General features: G+C 35.3%; 1 protein-coding gene across 1 annotated transcript in view; it reads right to left on the bottom strand.

The window, feature by feature from the left end:
• The window catches only part of LOC128516117 (zinc finger protein 850-like), a 196,696-nt gene that overhangs the window by 2,895 nt on the left and 177,635 nt on the right, over positions 1 to 16,166 (bottom strand). The gene's annotated exons all lie outside the window — the stretch shown is intronic.

Here is a 16,166-nt window from a genome sequence, read left to right as displayed (position 1 = left end):
TTTGACTGCATGCAAATTTGATTATCTTCATAAATCGGATATTTATCAATGACTGTCAATGAATTTAGCTGCATGAAAACTTCAAGGGTGTAGCTTTTACATATTTTGCAGGAATAACACAAAGTGGGAATAAAAAATTAAAATAAATGAATAAAAAGATCTTCCATGACCTCCTATAAAATTTATTGTTTATATCTCCATTTCTTCCATCATCTCCCTGTCCAACTTGAATTAGTTGTAGTTTTAACTAATCCCAAAGGAAAATTATGGTAAAATGATAAAGACTGCACATGCATGTGCTGTATGATGAACAGTGACTGAGTAAGAACTGAATCTTGTGGAAAAGTATACTGCAGCATAAATCACTAATTCACCCCAGCTTAATGTAAACCCTAGATTTGACCAATGATTATGTTTTACCCCTCTGCCCCAGGACCTTGGACTGTGTAAGTATAGTTCTGCTCTGTACTAAATAACTTTACTTTTAAGATTTTCTCTTGTCTGCTCAAATCCACCTTATTTGTCTTTGACCTGAACCTAACACCCTGAGAAGTAACATTTTAGTGATGATTAAAAAATTTAATTCATGCAAAATCGTGATGTTTTGTGATTTTTGCAAAAAGATGCTTTGTGGCTTTTCCGGGGAAGTCAGGCAGCAGGGTTTGTAAAAGACACAAAAAAGAAACATATAAGACACGACCCGTTTGTCCGTTTTAAATCAGCAGACACTGTGTCTGTCGATAAACATTTAAGACAATTAAATGCCATCTATTTGACTAAACTTTCATGATATTTTCCAACTATTCAATCTTTGAGTCCACATAGCACTGTCAATGGTGCCAAGACTAATGAGCTGAAACAGACAGAACACATATGCTAGCACAACTATGTAGTAAAACAATTACCTCTTTGGCATAGGGGACATCATCTGTGGTTTTCCAGATTGAGTGAGTTTCCACACTGGGATTTATAGACACATTTATTTTTAACTGTTCAAAAGCTACTTATTTCCAGGGTGACTTGCAAAACCTGCAAACAGATAAAGACACAAAACACAAATTACATGTAAACCGCAAAACCTGAGTGACCAATCCATAGAATAAAAAACAAAAAGGCAATTTTCCTTTTTTGTATTGAAGTATTGAAGAGTAGCATTTGGGAAGATTCTCATTCCACCACGGAACTTAAAGCAGTGAGATCTCACCATGCATACATCACAGAGAGTATTAGTAACTGTTCCATTCAAACTGAGCACGAGGTAGCTGTTTACACACATTCCTTCTCTTCTCATATCTGTGAAAACAGTACTGCACTGAATACAGCTCACCTCTCACCTGTAGACCTGTAAAGCTAAAAAAAAACATTACCCCCCCCCCCCCCATTAAAAAGTTTTACACCGGTATTATTATTATTTTTTTTAGAAGACTTTTATGTGCATCAATGCTCAATTTATTTTATTAAAATTAAAAGACTACATTTATTTGACATAGTAAAACAGGAATAATGTGAAATGTTAGAATTCAAAATAACTTTTCTACTGGAATGTACGGTACTTATAGCTGAATTTTCAGCATCATTACTTAAGTCTTTAGTGTCACATGATCTTCAGGATCCCTCTAATATGAGGATCTGATCATGTGAAAATCCCTTGACGGTTTTGTATAGAGAGTTATAACTTTTTGCCAATTTTAATAAAAATGTTAGCCTATAAAACATATTAGAAATAAAAACATTGTATTTTGCCCCTTACAAAAATGAAGATTAAAGCTTTAGCAGCCATAGAGCAAGAAAACAAAGTAACATTAAAGATTTCAGATTAATGCATAAGGAATCTCAAAAAATCTTGGATGAAACAAAACCTGAGCTGAACAGTGAACCTGAAGCTGGGACTTCACCTTGTGCACGTTTAGAATTATGAGAACAGATTTAATGCTGAGACACTTGAGCGCAAACTAGCAAAAAATTTTAATATGCAAACTAGGGCTGCAACTAACGATTATTTTGATAATTGATTAGTTGGGCGATTGTGTTTTCGATTAATCGGATAAAACCTAACCGTTTCTTTAATTTGATATTTTGCTTATAACTATAAAAAAAAAAAAAACATAAATCAGGGTATTATTTATGTATAAAAATAAACTTTTAAAAATGCAATGGCCACATATAGATTTTAATAATCTTTAATTTTGACATTTTAAACCTCGAATGAATGAATGAATGAATGAATGAAATGAAATGTAGTATATAATATATACAGTATATATATATATATATATAGTTTAAAAAATACACGGATATATTCAGTTGATAAGATATAAACAGTTAAAATAATGTAATTTTGTATAATAAAACTATGTATGCATAAGTAAAACCACAGTAAATTACAAGTTAACTTTGTAGTGGACTATAAAAAAAAAACTGTAGAAATGCAAAAAACTAATAGTGACAAATGTACTGTTATTTGCATTCGCCGAAAACCACAACAATCACTAAATGTAATATTCTACTGTTATTCGCACTGTGTAAATTAAGCTAATCTAAAATAGCGCCATTTAACTACTCACTATTGCTCATGAGGTGATTGCGCAATGTGATGCTAGCGAGTAGCGCGTGAACAGATCTAGCGCGACTGTCCCGAAATTAGCAAACAGTTTAAACAAAAGCACTTAAACTATACAACTTTTACGCGATGAAGAGATACAGTTTTTACTGACCCTGCTGACGTTTTGCCTTCCGTAACACCAACATGTTTTCTTTTTAAGTGTTCATGCATGCCATGCCATGAAAGCTCAGTCTTGCATAGCGTGCAGGTTACCGTCTTCTTAGAGGCGTTTAATGTAAATTGCTATCTCGAGGCACGCTTTTTCCTGCAGACGCTTCTGTAACCGCCATTGCGCGAGCGGCTGTGTATCTGTGTGTATTTGTGCATCTTGTGGTTGCGCTCCTCAGTGACGTGACCAGCCCAACTAATCGATAACGCCGTTTGACAACGAATTTCATCATCGATAATTATCAATTAGTTGTTGCAGCCCTAATGCAAAAAGTATTACATATTTTTAAATCTTTCTCTCATTATTAGAGACTTTCTAACATTGTACATTATGAATACCTGCAAGTGTATCAAAAGTGACAATGCATAACATTGGCACCCTTTTTCCCAGACTTCACTGGGAAATTGTGGCTCACATAAAAACTGCCCTGGAAGGTCTCGCTGTGTTTTTTCTTGATGATTCATCTGCACTATTCAGAACATGTCTGGTGAGTATGTTGCATTGATCTGTATGTTGCATCTGCAGGCACTTTGACAAAAATTATTCAAATATCTTAATTCTTACTCATTTGAACTCAGGCTCTTATTTTCTTACTTTAGCTGATCAGAGGCAGCTGGAGATTGTGCCAGCTTCAGTAGACAAAGGCCAACCCTGCAAGGATCCTGTGGCATCCAGAGAAGGACCAGCTGTAGCTGGATTCTGCTTTATTATGATTTGGAGCTAAACATGCTGCTCCTGTGCTCCCAGTGATCCAGACCCCATCTGCCCCCTGCACCTGCTGACTCATTCCTGTGCTGAACTTTACTTCATGTTAATTTAAATAACTTTTGTTATATTGAACTTTCAGTTGCATAATGCATGTGATGTTATATCATCTCTATCTGTTATCACTCAAATGAGGATGGGTTCCCTGTTCCTCTCAAGGTTTCTTCCTATTACCATTTCAGGGAGTTTTTCCTTGCCACTGTTGCCTTCACCCTTGGCTTGCTAATCAGAGACAATCTCATTATTATCTAGACACATTTTTCTTACACATACGCTAGGGCGATAGACACATCGATAAAAAAAATGTGTTCGATTAAACATCCGATGATTTTTATTCATTGTTGAAAGAAAACAGAGGTCGCGAAGCTAGTTTGGTTGCTGTCATGCGCACTCGCTCCGCGCACTAGGACCCTGAAGTAGTACGTTGGTCGCGATTCAGGAAGTATAAAAGGAGACAAGATGGCGCTTCACATTGCTCAGTCATTGAGTCTGCCCATGCCGTTTCCGACGCTTCGCTGGATCTTATGTGATTTTGGGTTCAATTCCTGATTGAGTGCGTGTTGCTAGAACGCGGTGTTAGCTTCCCCGCTTTATTTTATCGTTTCTCACGGCAGTGCAACAGCCCGTTAATTCATGCTCATGCATTGATGAGAAAGACAAACGAGTCGATGCATGTCCATTATTTTATTTTCTGCGTTGTCAGGCGATATTACAAACTTCCGGGTGGATTCTGTACTTAAATCATACCAAAAACTACTAATAGAAAACAGGCTGGACTGCATTTCCCATAAAGCATTGCCCGCACTAGACTACACTTCCATAAACAGCTGCCGTGAAAATCAACTTCTCTCCCGCAACAGCGGGTATAATTGTGTAAACTCTTGCTCTCGGCGTGAGAGAGTACTTACAATGACTCGCGTGCTTATCCTGCCTGTTCGCACTATTTCCGCGTTTGGATTTACCGTCCACGCTACAAGGGCTAACTGCTAATCTTCTTGTCCACTTCCGGTTGCCCATGACAGTTGCATTAACAAAGGCACTCGCTCTCTGGTAACCTAGCAACGTAGGGAGTAATACACTAACGTCAATCATGTAACAGTATCACAATTGGGTGGGTCACGTTGTTTTCTCATGCTGGTCTGCTGGATTCCTCTTCAAAAGCAGAAAATGCACTTTGCACTATTTTATTACACTTTATTAAGCATTTCTTACATTTTCTTTCATTTTGCACCTTAAATGTTAAGAGATAACTGTTAAGTGTTCATTGTGACTTTAGACTTATGTTTACATTTTAATTATTTTGAGTTTTCCATGGTTATTGACATTTATAATAACTGAGAGGACTATGATCAGAGGAAAGTTAAGTTTAAAAAATAAATTTTTAAATGTAACATATTTTTCTCCTGGTCCTTATTTTAAATGGGACATAAAAATATCAATAATTATCGATTTCGACCGATATGAAACACTGATATCGTGATACAGTTTTCAGCCATATCGCCCAGCCCTATTATACGCACTTCCATAAGTTTTCTTTTCAGATTTTCATTTAATTATTCTGAAGCTGCTTTGAGACAATGACCATTCTTAAAAGCGCTATATAAATAAAATTGAATTAAATCATCTTAAACTTGTATAGCTCAGAGACTGATTTTAAGGTTTTTTTTTCTGTACATTTTGTCTACATCACTCTAGTACGATCCAAGACTTTCATGGAACAAAAAGAGATATAACAACATAGAAGATGGATTTTAAAAAGTGATATTCTTTTGTCCTTTTCATTACACAGTACTCCTGATGACAGACAGACCAGAGGAATGAAAGTGGGCATTCCTATTGTGATTGAAGATGATGACTCCCCTACCACTTTGAACAGTGTTATAAACTTTGCTGTTGTGTTAGAGAAAGAGATTGTTTTGCAAGTTGCTCCAGATCTGCAATCTGCTGTTGATTAACAGTTTGGCCTTTGACCTGTTTGCCTTGGATTTTCAGTACCAAACAAATCTGAAGTACGCTTTTGAGGTGATTGAGAAGGTGTTCATGGAACTGGGCACTCACTGCTCTGCAAGGGTATAGACCCTTAAGACTTAACTTCTGCTATGAGCTGTTAGCAAAGTTACTCACAAAAGCAAAGTCATAGCAGGTAATCTTACAATTCACTTTACATGACTTCCTGGTTCTCAGAAGCTGCAGTTGATTTTTTATTTATTATTATTATTATTATTATTATTATTATTATGTACCATTTGCTTGTTTTGTGCAGTTTAGACTGCGGTAGCCATTTTGCCATGTTTCAGCACTTTGAATACAAATGCAACATTACATGATTCCCTGGTTCTGAGAAGCTACTGTTGAGGTTTTTTTTTTAATTATTATTATTATTATTATTATTATTAATAGTTTGTACACTTTTCCTTGTTTTGTGAAATTTAGACTGTAAAAGGCCATGTAAAATTTTGCCATGTTTCTTTTGGTTTAACTTTGACAGTCAAGGAATGTTGCTATTATGTGTTACTTTTGGGTTAAAATAAGTTTGGAAAAAACCTTTAAGCATGCAGTTACAGCTCTTTTCATTACATTGTGCCAAATGTTAATTAAAAACCAAAAAACTTGCTTCAGTAAGTTTAAACACAACTTTTAAACCCAGGATGTAAAAAAATGTGACAAGTTCACATTGATCAAATTAATTAGTCTTTTAAACTATCAAAACACTTTAAACTTAATAAAAGAATATAATTTGGGAGACATGTGACCTTACTTAGCAACTCAAAATTTCAAAGGCAACTTGCTGCACAGCTTTTTTGAGTAAAGTCACTTTTTTTTTTTTTTTTTTTTTACATTGTGCCGATTTCAGCTCCTGTCCTACATTTAACAAACTCATGCACATCACAAAACAGAAAAATGATTTACCTGGGAGGCAGCAGGAGCAGCAGCTTGTCTGTGACACACAAACACACACACAAAAATCCATTTTAAATCTTTGCAAACCTGATGAAAACCATTTAGGTTATTTAAAAAAAAATCCAGAACAACAACAAAGATGTATGAGGCTCAGGTCATTTACTATTTAACGCCAGAGGGGAAATACTGCCTTCTGTCTAAAAGTAATTTATACGGTTGTGGTGGAAGCATAAAATCATTTCCCTCCAATCTCAAAATATTAAAGTAAATGTATTCAGAGTATTTCTTTCTTTCAATATTACAGACCATTCTTTTCAAAGGTAGTTTCAAAGCTTCTTAGTGTTGTTTATCTTCACACAAGCTTCTCTTTCAGGTCTTTAAAACCAATTACAGTACGTAACATTCAAAACAAACACCTCAAGCACTTTTCAGCTGAACTTACCTCAGACACAACAAGCTTAGTTTTAATTCATTCTCATCAGTCTCTGTAAAAATCTGTCAATAATATTTCCGTGTAGAGGCGATTAGAGACATCAGACAGCAAAACCTGAGATAAAATATTAAAGCTGAGGTAAAATTGTAAATAAAATGTTAAAACTAATGAACAGCGCGAGCGAACAGTTAACGCAAGAAATATACAAATTCTGCATTTCTTCTTCAACAGTCTCTTTATCTTCTTTGATTTAACTGGCAGGTCGCAAACCGCCGTGCTCACGTGTTACCGCCATCTACTGTACGGGAGTGTATAAAAGAAGGTTTTCAGGAACTTAGGGGCTGTACTGTACGTTCCCCAAACGTTCCCATAACGTTTCCCCAATATTCTCTTAACCTCACCTCGTTATTTGTTTTACATAACCACACATTAAACGATTATTAATCTAAAGTAAAAAAAAAAAAAAAAAAAAATAGGCTGTAAATAAATAATCAGTCCGTGTTTTTGGTTGATCACTTGTTTAACTGTTTGTAAGTCATGAATCTACATTGAAAGCAGCATAATTTAATACCAAAACGTATATATTGCATCGTTAAAAAACTAAAGTAGATTTTTATAAATGTATCTGTCATTAGTGTATGTTCATCTTAAATCACATTACTATATTTTACAGCTCAATGGTGAAAATTTCCCTAATGGTTATAAAATAATACCTAAAATAACTACTATAGCCTAGAGAACGTTCTATATACAGTGATTTCTTGTCGGCTTATTTCGTGTAGAATGGCGCCCCCTGCTGTTCGTCCAGACCCTTGCTTAAGATGGTTTTGTGGATGAGCGCCTCTGTGGCTGTAGGGATCACTGCCGTTATAAAGTCTAGTGAAATGTCATCCAACCACCACTTTATTACATCTTGCCGCTGTCCTTTAAGCTAATTTATTTTAAAAAGTTGTTAATAAATCTGGCAGAAGCAGAATTTGCTACTAGAATGGAATGTTTTAGAGTCAATGGTCTAGCATAATGTGTTTCTCTAAACATTAAATTAAGGTGCCTTAAGTGCCAAGGTTGGATATACAACTGCCTTGCAACTAGGGTTTATTACAACTACATTAATACATGTAGGGAAGAATGCTGGAGTATGTAGTCTGATCCAAAATAAGAGCTATTGGGAGGGTGAAAAATGAGCAGTGTTTATAGCTGGTTGTAGTCACCCATTGTTCAACGTTTTCCCTTGCTGCCTCCCCATGGAAAAAGCATGGGAAACCCCGTATCAAATAAAAAATGTACCAAAGTCTCATTGCGGTAGAAACTTAATATAATGAATAATTATATTAATTATATTATTGTGACGGGGGGCAGGGTTTCGCTTGGGAACCATCATGCTTTGCGGGAGGGGCTGTTATGTGTTCACCCTGTTGGGAAAAGGTATTTGTTTTAGTGGCTTCAGCCAGGATATGTGTGATGTGGTGTGTGTTGTTATGCAGTTGGTTACCCTGTGTGAGTTAAATAAAATATTCCCAGCCATTTGCATTGGGCAGCAATTTAATTACTCGTCTCTCCACCATCCTTTCGGGCGTAAAAACGCTACATTATTATGACTTACTATCTTATAATTATGAGATCCTGATACTGGATATTAATGTCATTGGGTAATTTGGATGATATTATCATTATTATCATTATCATTATTATCAGTACAGGTATCTGCTTGGGACTATTCAAGAGGAAAGCACATTCTGTCCTTCTCTCTGTCTGTCTGAGATGCCGGCGAGAGAGAGAGAGAAAGAGGGAGCGGCACACATCAGTTCAGCGCGCGCACTCAGGTTAAGTACAGTATGAAAGTACAAAAAAAGCCCCCCCTCCCCGACATGTATATGGGTCAATGACGTGACGCCCCCTTTTTCTGTCCGGGTTAATTTTATTTTGCAGAAAAAACTAAAAAATACATAAAAATTTCTCATCTACTTGTTATACCTTCTTTACCTACCAAACCACTCTAACTTCTCCAAATTTTTAAGTTTTTCATCATTTTTCTGCTATCCGAAGTGCCAAAACACCATATGGGGCGACCGTCCGGCCTTGACTTTAGTCAGGACAACTGGTTTAAAAACACTTTAAATCAACTTAAATATATCCCTTTTCCTAGTTGGCATAATTTTAAACATGTTTTACACCCATTGGCAAAACTATAAAGCATTTGCTCATATATTTCTATCATGATATACAAACGAATGTTGTCCGAATTATGTTGATTCTATCCATTTTATCCGGGGCGACCATCAACAAACCACAATTTTGGGACCTTTATTTTAAAAAACATCTCAAGGATGGGATACTGCATCCGCCAGACACAAGTGAAGACCCCCTGGAAACAACTGTATAGTAAATCAGTCTCTCATATAGTAAGAAAAAGCTGTTTTTTAACTGCTGTGATGTCGTAGTCACTTTTGGTCATCATGTGGGGCAACCACCCCAAAACTGTAAATTATAATTTTTTTCCACAAATCTATATTTTAATGATACATTTGATAGTGCTTTGTCACTAGAAGAAGCTTTTTTGGTTTCTGAGGCTAACCGTTAGCCTGTTATACTTGAGTAAACTTGAAAACATCATATGGGGCGGCCGAGTATCATGTGGGGCGACCACTGCTGAGTGTTTTAAATGATAGATATATGTCCTATATTTGTAGTTTTCATATTCTATACATCAATTATATACATAGAGTTAATTGTTTAAGTATAATTATTTTTCTAAATTCAGCCATTTTCCATTCCTTTTATAGGGATAAACATTTATTTTAACTGGATAATAAAGGAGACTCTGATATTATAGAATAAACTTGTGAAATAATAGTTTTCATAAAATGAAAGGGCACCAAAGTTTATCTTTCTTCATCAGTTTATCTACTTACTGATATGAGTTCAACTAGTCTTAATGATGCATAAAAATGTGAATTCTGAGATATATTACGGTCGCCCCAGATGACTTTTTTAAGGCTATGTTTTATTAACTTAAGTGTAAAAACACTAAAATGACAACTTGTTGTTTACTTTTCTTTATAAAGGCATGTGTACACTACATTCCAAAGGTTTAGAAAATGGCCAAACATATCCATATTTTTGGTATTTTAAAATTGGCCTATTAAAAAGTTATTTTTCTTATCCATCAATGACCCATATACAATACATGTATATACCCATACACACACGATTGTGAGAGTGTGTCTGCTTGTGTATAAGGAATGTATGTCGTGCAAAAGGCAATTATGTGCAGTATGGAGTGCTTAAAGTGGCTTAGTATGCTTTAAACACATTTGCATCATTACTCAATTACAATTACATGCGCATTCCTGCCGACTTACCAAGAAGCCATCCATCACGCACAGCTCCTGTTTGCAGTCTGTTCCCTACACTGCTGTTGGACAAAATGTAGGAATCATGAGTTGACCCAGGCCATCTCGCAACTACATTTGTCAGAGACATATGCGCATCACATACGATCTGCACGTTCAAAGAATGAAAATGTTTTCGGTTAACAAAAGCAAAATTATTCTCAGATGGTGCCTTTATTGCAACATGAGTGCAGTCAATAGCACCGATTACATTGGGAAAACCGGCGATTGCTGCAAATTGCATTTTGATGTTCAGCTTGCGTGTAAGGAAAACGGATGTATCGGGGTGCCATCCCCACTATGACATCCCCTACATATGGCATGACACGGCTCAGGGATGACTGCGACATACCCGATCGGTCTGCCAACTCTCGCTGGAAAGTACCAGTGGCCAAGTGGCCTAATGTGGTCAATACTTGTACAGGAACACACAGCGCGTGGTTTCTCCGCGAGGGTCCTTCCAATACTGGCCGTAATTCAGAGCACAATTCCAAGAGGATGGCTCTTGGGAATCGAAATCGGCTCATGAGCCAATCATCATCATGAGCAAGGAAATCTTCACGGTCTCTGAAAACACGCTCCCTCCGTAAAGCGTCATTAGCAAGGTCTTCTAACAGCGCTAGAGCATCCATTATGATGATATGTTATATATACGCACATACCTTTTTATAGCCCATTCATTAAAAAAAATAGTAAATTCAAAGTATTTGCACCTGGTTAAGAATGCTGACAATGATAATTCAGGTTGATGCAATTTGATTAATTGGGTAATGTAATAGGATAATTTAGAAGTTTTTCATTTTAAATAGTTATTGCTATTTGGGCGAGTTGGTGTCGCCAAAACACATACTCTTCCAAAAGAGTTCGTATGCACGGTCAAGAGCATCCTTACGGGGCGCACATATTTATGCCAAGTTTATTTTTTATAAATCCCAATATGTGCGTGGAAAAATGCGTACGCATATTTCTATGCCCATTTTGGGTGTACGCAACGTTTATACATCAGGCCCCAGGACTTTAAAGAGCAAGTCTATAAAGCTGCTTCAGGCTCTGGTCAGTGTGCTCTGGCTCATTTTCATTCCTTTCCCTATGTTATTAGTAGCACAAATGCACATACTATCGACCATCCCCTTTTTGACACATGGTCCTTACTGTGTAAAACTACACATCACTATTGGACATACTGAGAAAACCAAAGACACAACTACCATCACCAGCTCAGCTGAGAAAATACTATTTGATGCTATTTGATACTATTGATATCTCAATAAGAATTTGGTTTATTTAAGTGAAATGAAATGACATGACGCATCAATTAAACATTCAAAAAAACGGACAGAACATCTGAGACTAAAATGACTAAGAAGCCTGGGAAACAATTTGCTCATTGTTATGATTAGCTTTAGAATTATTTGCTTTCCTTTTTTTATCCTAATACCTTTAAGCGTCTTGTCTATTAATGAAATAGGGATAAAATCAGCAAAAATAGAGACCAGAAATGGTCTGCTATCTTTAAGAATTTTTTTTTTGACATTATTGCTGCCCAAGAATTAAGAATTGCAAACAAAACAGACATTAATAAAGTGAAATAAATATGGACGAATGGAGACACCTTTTTTTCTATCTGTGAAGATTGTGCAGACAGTTGGTATATTTTCCATTTGAATTAAAATAATTTTATTTAAAGAAATAATCCCTAGTATTTGATTTGACGGGGGATGCAGGGGGATGGCATAAGCTCTTACATACCAAGAGAAGAAAACATTCTTGCAAATGTCTATAATACCTGTGATATGAAAGATGCTTTTAGGACAAAATTTTCCAAATGAAAAGAAAGAAGAAATTTAGAAGAAGGAAAGATGATGAAGGAAATATTATAGAAAATGTAAAAGAGAAAAGAGAAATAATTAGAAAAAAATTGTCAAGATGCTAATTTACATCTACAAGAAAAGCCCACCGATAAGATTCTCAAAGACATAACCCAATTTAACGATGGTAGTAGTTCCGGTACTAATGGTCTTTCAGCAAAATTCTACAAAGGTAAAATTATAAAAATAATTGTTTTTGCATGATGTGACTCTATTTATAAATAATGAATTTTAACTAAATGCACCTACTAAACTATTTAAAACATGAAGAAATTTCTGGAGCCAACTTAAAAGCTGACTAAACTGAAGTAGTGTGATAAGCCAGTAACCCTGCCCCACCAATAAATATAAAAGAAAAAATATATCTAAAGATTCCAGAAAATATGCTGCAATTGAACTAGGGAACAATATAACAGCAAATTTTACAAACCCCTTTATGATATTTTATTAAAAAATGTAGTTAATTACATTAAGATCAGCTTAATCTCTCCAACAAAACAATATACAAAAAATTTATGAACATGTCCAATTTTGAACATGGGTCATTGTCAAGTACAATCATTTATCAATAAATGATAGCGAGCAGCATTTCTGAAACATTAATTCAAAAGATATTTTTAAAAATATGTGATATGTGGCTGAATAGTGTAGGTAGATTGGCATTAAAATCTGTAGTTAAGTGGAGTTGCTACGTCAAAACTAAAGAATGTCCTGTAGAGCAATGTCACCAATAAACCAATAAATCTCCTGATACACTGATTAAGTTCAAAAGAGATTTGGCATCAAGTAAAAGAGAAAAAATGGATTAGACATAAAAAAATGAAAAAGTGATTTTGTATGGAATTTCCAATGTGGTGGTACTTCATCAGTGTCAAATCTCTGCTGAAACTGTTGTGAAGCACATCATAAAAAACAAAAGAGCACACAGGAAGTCCCTGTGGAGTATTTTGAAAATTTAATGCAAAACACTTGTAGGTATAGAGATATGATTGTAACATTGTTTTAGAGATTTTGTCTGTAATATGAATTTTCTGAACTTTGTAAATGAATACCGTGGCTATATGATTGTATATGTAAGACTGTAACAATTTTGTGAAACTTAATCAAGTTTGTTGTAAAAATTGCAAGGGCGGGAACGGAGGAATTATGCTACCAGGGAAAGGCCAGCGGTCCCTGAAGGCTATCCTACAACCCCCTCTCTCTCAAACTACTTTAGCTCTTTAAAGCCAATAAGTCAATAAAAATTGACTCAGATATTTTACTTAATATAACAAACAATTTTAGTATTTTGTGTCTTTTTCTTAAAAATCTATATAAAAAATATAAACAGACATTTTTAAAGCAGATGTCCCCACATGCCAAAAGTCTCTTAAACATGGTGTCTTTAAGCAACTTTCTGCCAAATATAGTGAGGCACTGGGCCAAACTTCATTTGTTGGAACAAGGTAGGAGTTAACATCTTTCACAGCCAATGGATCACAGCTCTTAAAGTGGGCTATTATATTGCTTTATCCAACAAAGATATATACACTTGAAATATACTTTACCAATGAACAAGTTGTCTAAAGATTTTAATCAATTTTTAACACAAGTGGAAAGGAGTTTTGGAAAAATTGAAAGGTAAGCGCAACACCGATTGACTATTGATATCAAATATATCAATAGTTTCTAGACTGGCAGAGTAATGGACGCTAATGTAGAACAATGCCTCTCCAGATTCTGTGAAATCATACAACCTGTCTTCAGATGGATCGCTTGCTCAAGTACCAAAGTCGATAGCAAAGGGACCATACAATAGTAAAATCTCATACCCAGGACTAAAGCAATTTCCCTCTGGGATTAATTAAGTCTTTAACCCATGGATGAATCTTGAAGGACAAATACAATGCTGTTTTATCTGCAAGTCACAACCACCAGGCTAATAACTGCACAGAAATCAAGTGCTGGAAACGTGGAATGCTTGGTCACAAAGGAAAAGAGTGTAACAACACAGAACTGTGTAATCCATGTCTAGAAATTTTTTTTTAAAAAGGACATAACTATTTCCAGTGCCCAACTTCCTACAATAACAAATTAAAAAAATAGAAACCAACAAGCCAATGAAACCTGCAGATCACAGGAGGAGCCTGCACAGAGGCCAGCAGATAAAGTAGGAGAGAGAGGAGAGAAAAAACAAAACAAAACATGAAGACATTCATGCAGGAAAACTTGCACAATGTACAAACTGTTAGGAGGAAAATTCCCAAGAGAACGGCAACAATAAATAATCAACATCAGGGAGTACCTCCAGTTCTAGCAGTGACACTAACAGCAGTTCAGACTCAACGACTTTCCAGAAAACAGCAGACTAAGCACCCAAGAGGAACACCACACCTAAATCCAATATCTCAGAACGGGACAGATCAATGCAGATGAAACAAAAACAAGCAGATAAAAGATACCAAAACTGATGATATGATAAATAACAGACAGGAGAGAGACTCCCCACAGGCAAGTGACCATTCAAAAACTACTTTTAGCATACTAACCAGTGTCTATTCATGTCATATTTATAAACATTTGTGGAATTCAAGCTTTAAAAAAAAAAATAGAAATGTCAAACTGTCTATATTATTAAAACACAAAATGTGATATGCACTCAAGAACGAAGAGTAACAGGGAAAATATATGTTTTCAATGTGGTATGATGATCAAGCTGATGGAGAAGGTATCTTTTTTAAAAACCTTGTAGAAATCACATCAGAGAAATTGTACAGAGTAGATTGCTTGTTGTTAATTGTTTTTATAAAAACCAGGAACTATTTTTTTTAAATATCTACACTCTAATTCTAAAAGAACAGGAAGGAAAGGACTCTTTAACAAACTTTACAAGCTCCTATGCATCAGATCCCACACTATCCTGTGCAGTGACTTCAACACAGTAACACATACCACTGATAAATTTCCGGATAGTTAAAAAAATATATAAAGATGGTTAAATATTAGGAAACTTATGCAGAACATGACACTTTTAGAGAAAAGGTTTCAAATGACAGGTTCTACACGTGTCTACTCCAACACGAATAGACTTCATTTGTGTGTCAGACCGGGTAAAAGTACTGTATTACAGAACAAAGTATCTCGCAGAATCTGATTACTTAACTGTTTTTGTTGTTACTAAACTTGCACAAAAACTATCAAAAAAAGTATTGAAAACTGACTTACACTTAAAAAAAAAAAATGGGTACTCCAGCGAAGTAAACAAAAAAATTACACACACTAAAAACTCACCATATTATAAGGACACATGCTAAGTTGTGGGATGTTTATAAAGACAAATAACGTTTCACGTAAAACAAAAGTAGAAGTCATTCAGCCAACAAAAAAAAACATTAAAAAAAAACTTGTATCTAAGTACATTGAAATTCAGAGCAAACAGAATAAACTAATTGACAATAGTGATCACAAATACAGAATTAAAACCGAATTAACAAGGATAAACAATTAGCAACTTTTACACATCCAACTACAAGCTGGTCTTCAAACAATGTTTGTAATAATCTTTTTTTAAGTCATAGGGAAAGAATAACACTAAAGGAAATCATCACCAGTATAATTATACAGTATGAGAATAATATGAGAAACTTTTTTTAGGAAATTATGATTAAATGATTATTTTAATGAAGGTTTACTACATGGAATTGTAAATAATTTTATGTACCAGAGCATGATCACGCTAAATTACAAAAAAGGAGACCGTTTTGAACTAGATAATTGAAGACAAATTAATCTTATAAATATTGATCACGAAATCTTTGTAAGAGCGATTGCAAACCGAATGAATGATGCTATGAATAAACTTAATGAAATAGAACAAACGCCCTATAAAGTGAACATATTGTAGCGTTTTTACGCCGGAAAGAATGCTGGAGAGACGAGTGAGCTTATTTGCTGCCCAATGCAATGGCTGGGAGTACTTTATTAGGCACTCAGCATGTATAGCATGAACAGCACCTTCACTCAGGAGCCTACATCCAATTCAGCGTCAGCCTGAACT

Source organism: Clarias gariepinus, chromosome 28, assembly GCF_024256425.1.
Source record: "Clarias gariepinus isolate MV-2021 ecotype Netherlands chromosome 28, CGAR_prim_01v2, whole genome shotgun sequence".
Lineage (NCBI taxonomy): Eukaryota > Metazoa > Chordata > Actinopteri > Siluriformes > Clariidae > Clarias > Clarias gariepinus.
This window is presented reverse-complemented; position numbering and strand designations above follow the sequence as displayed.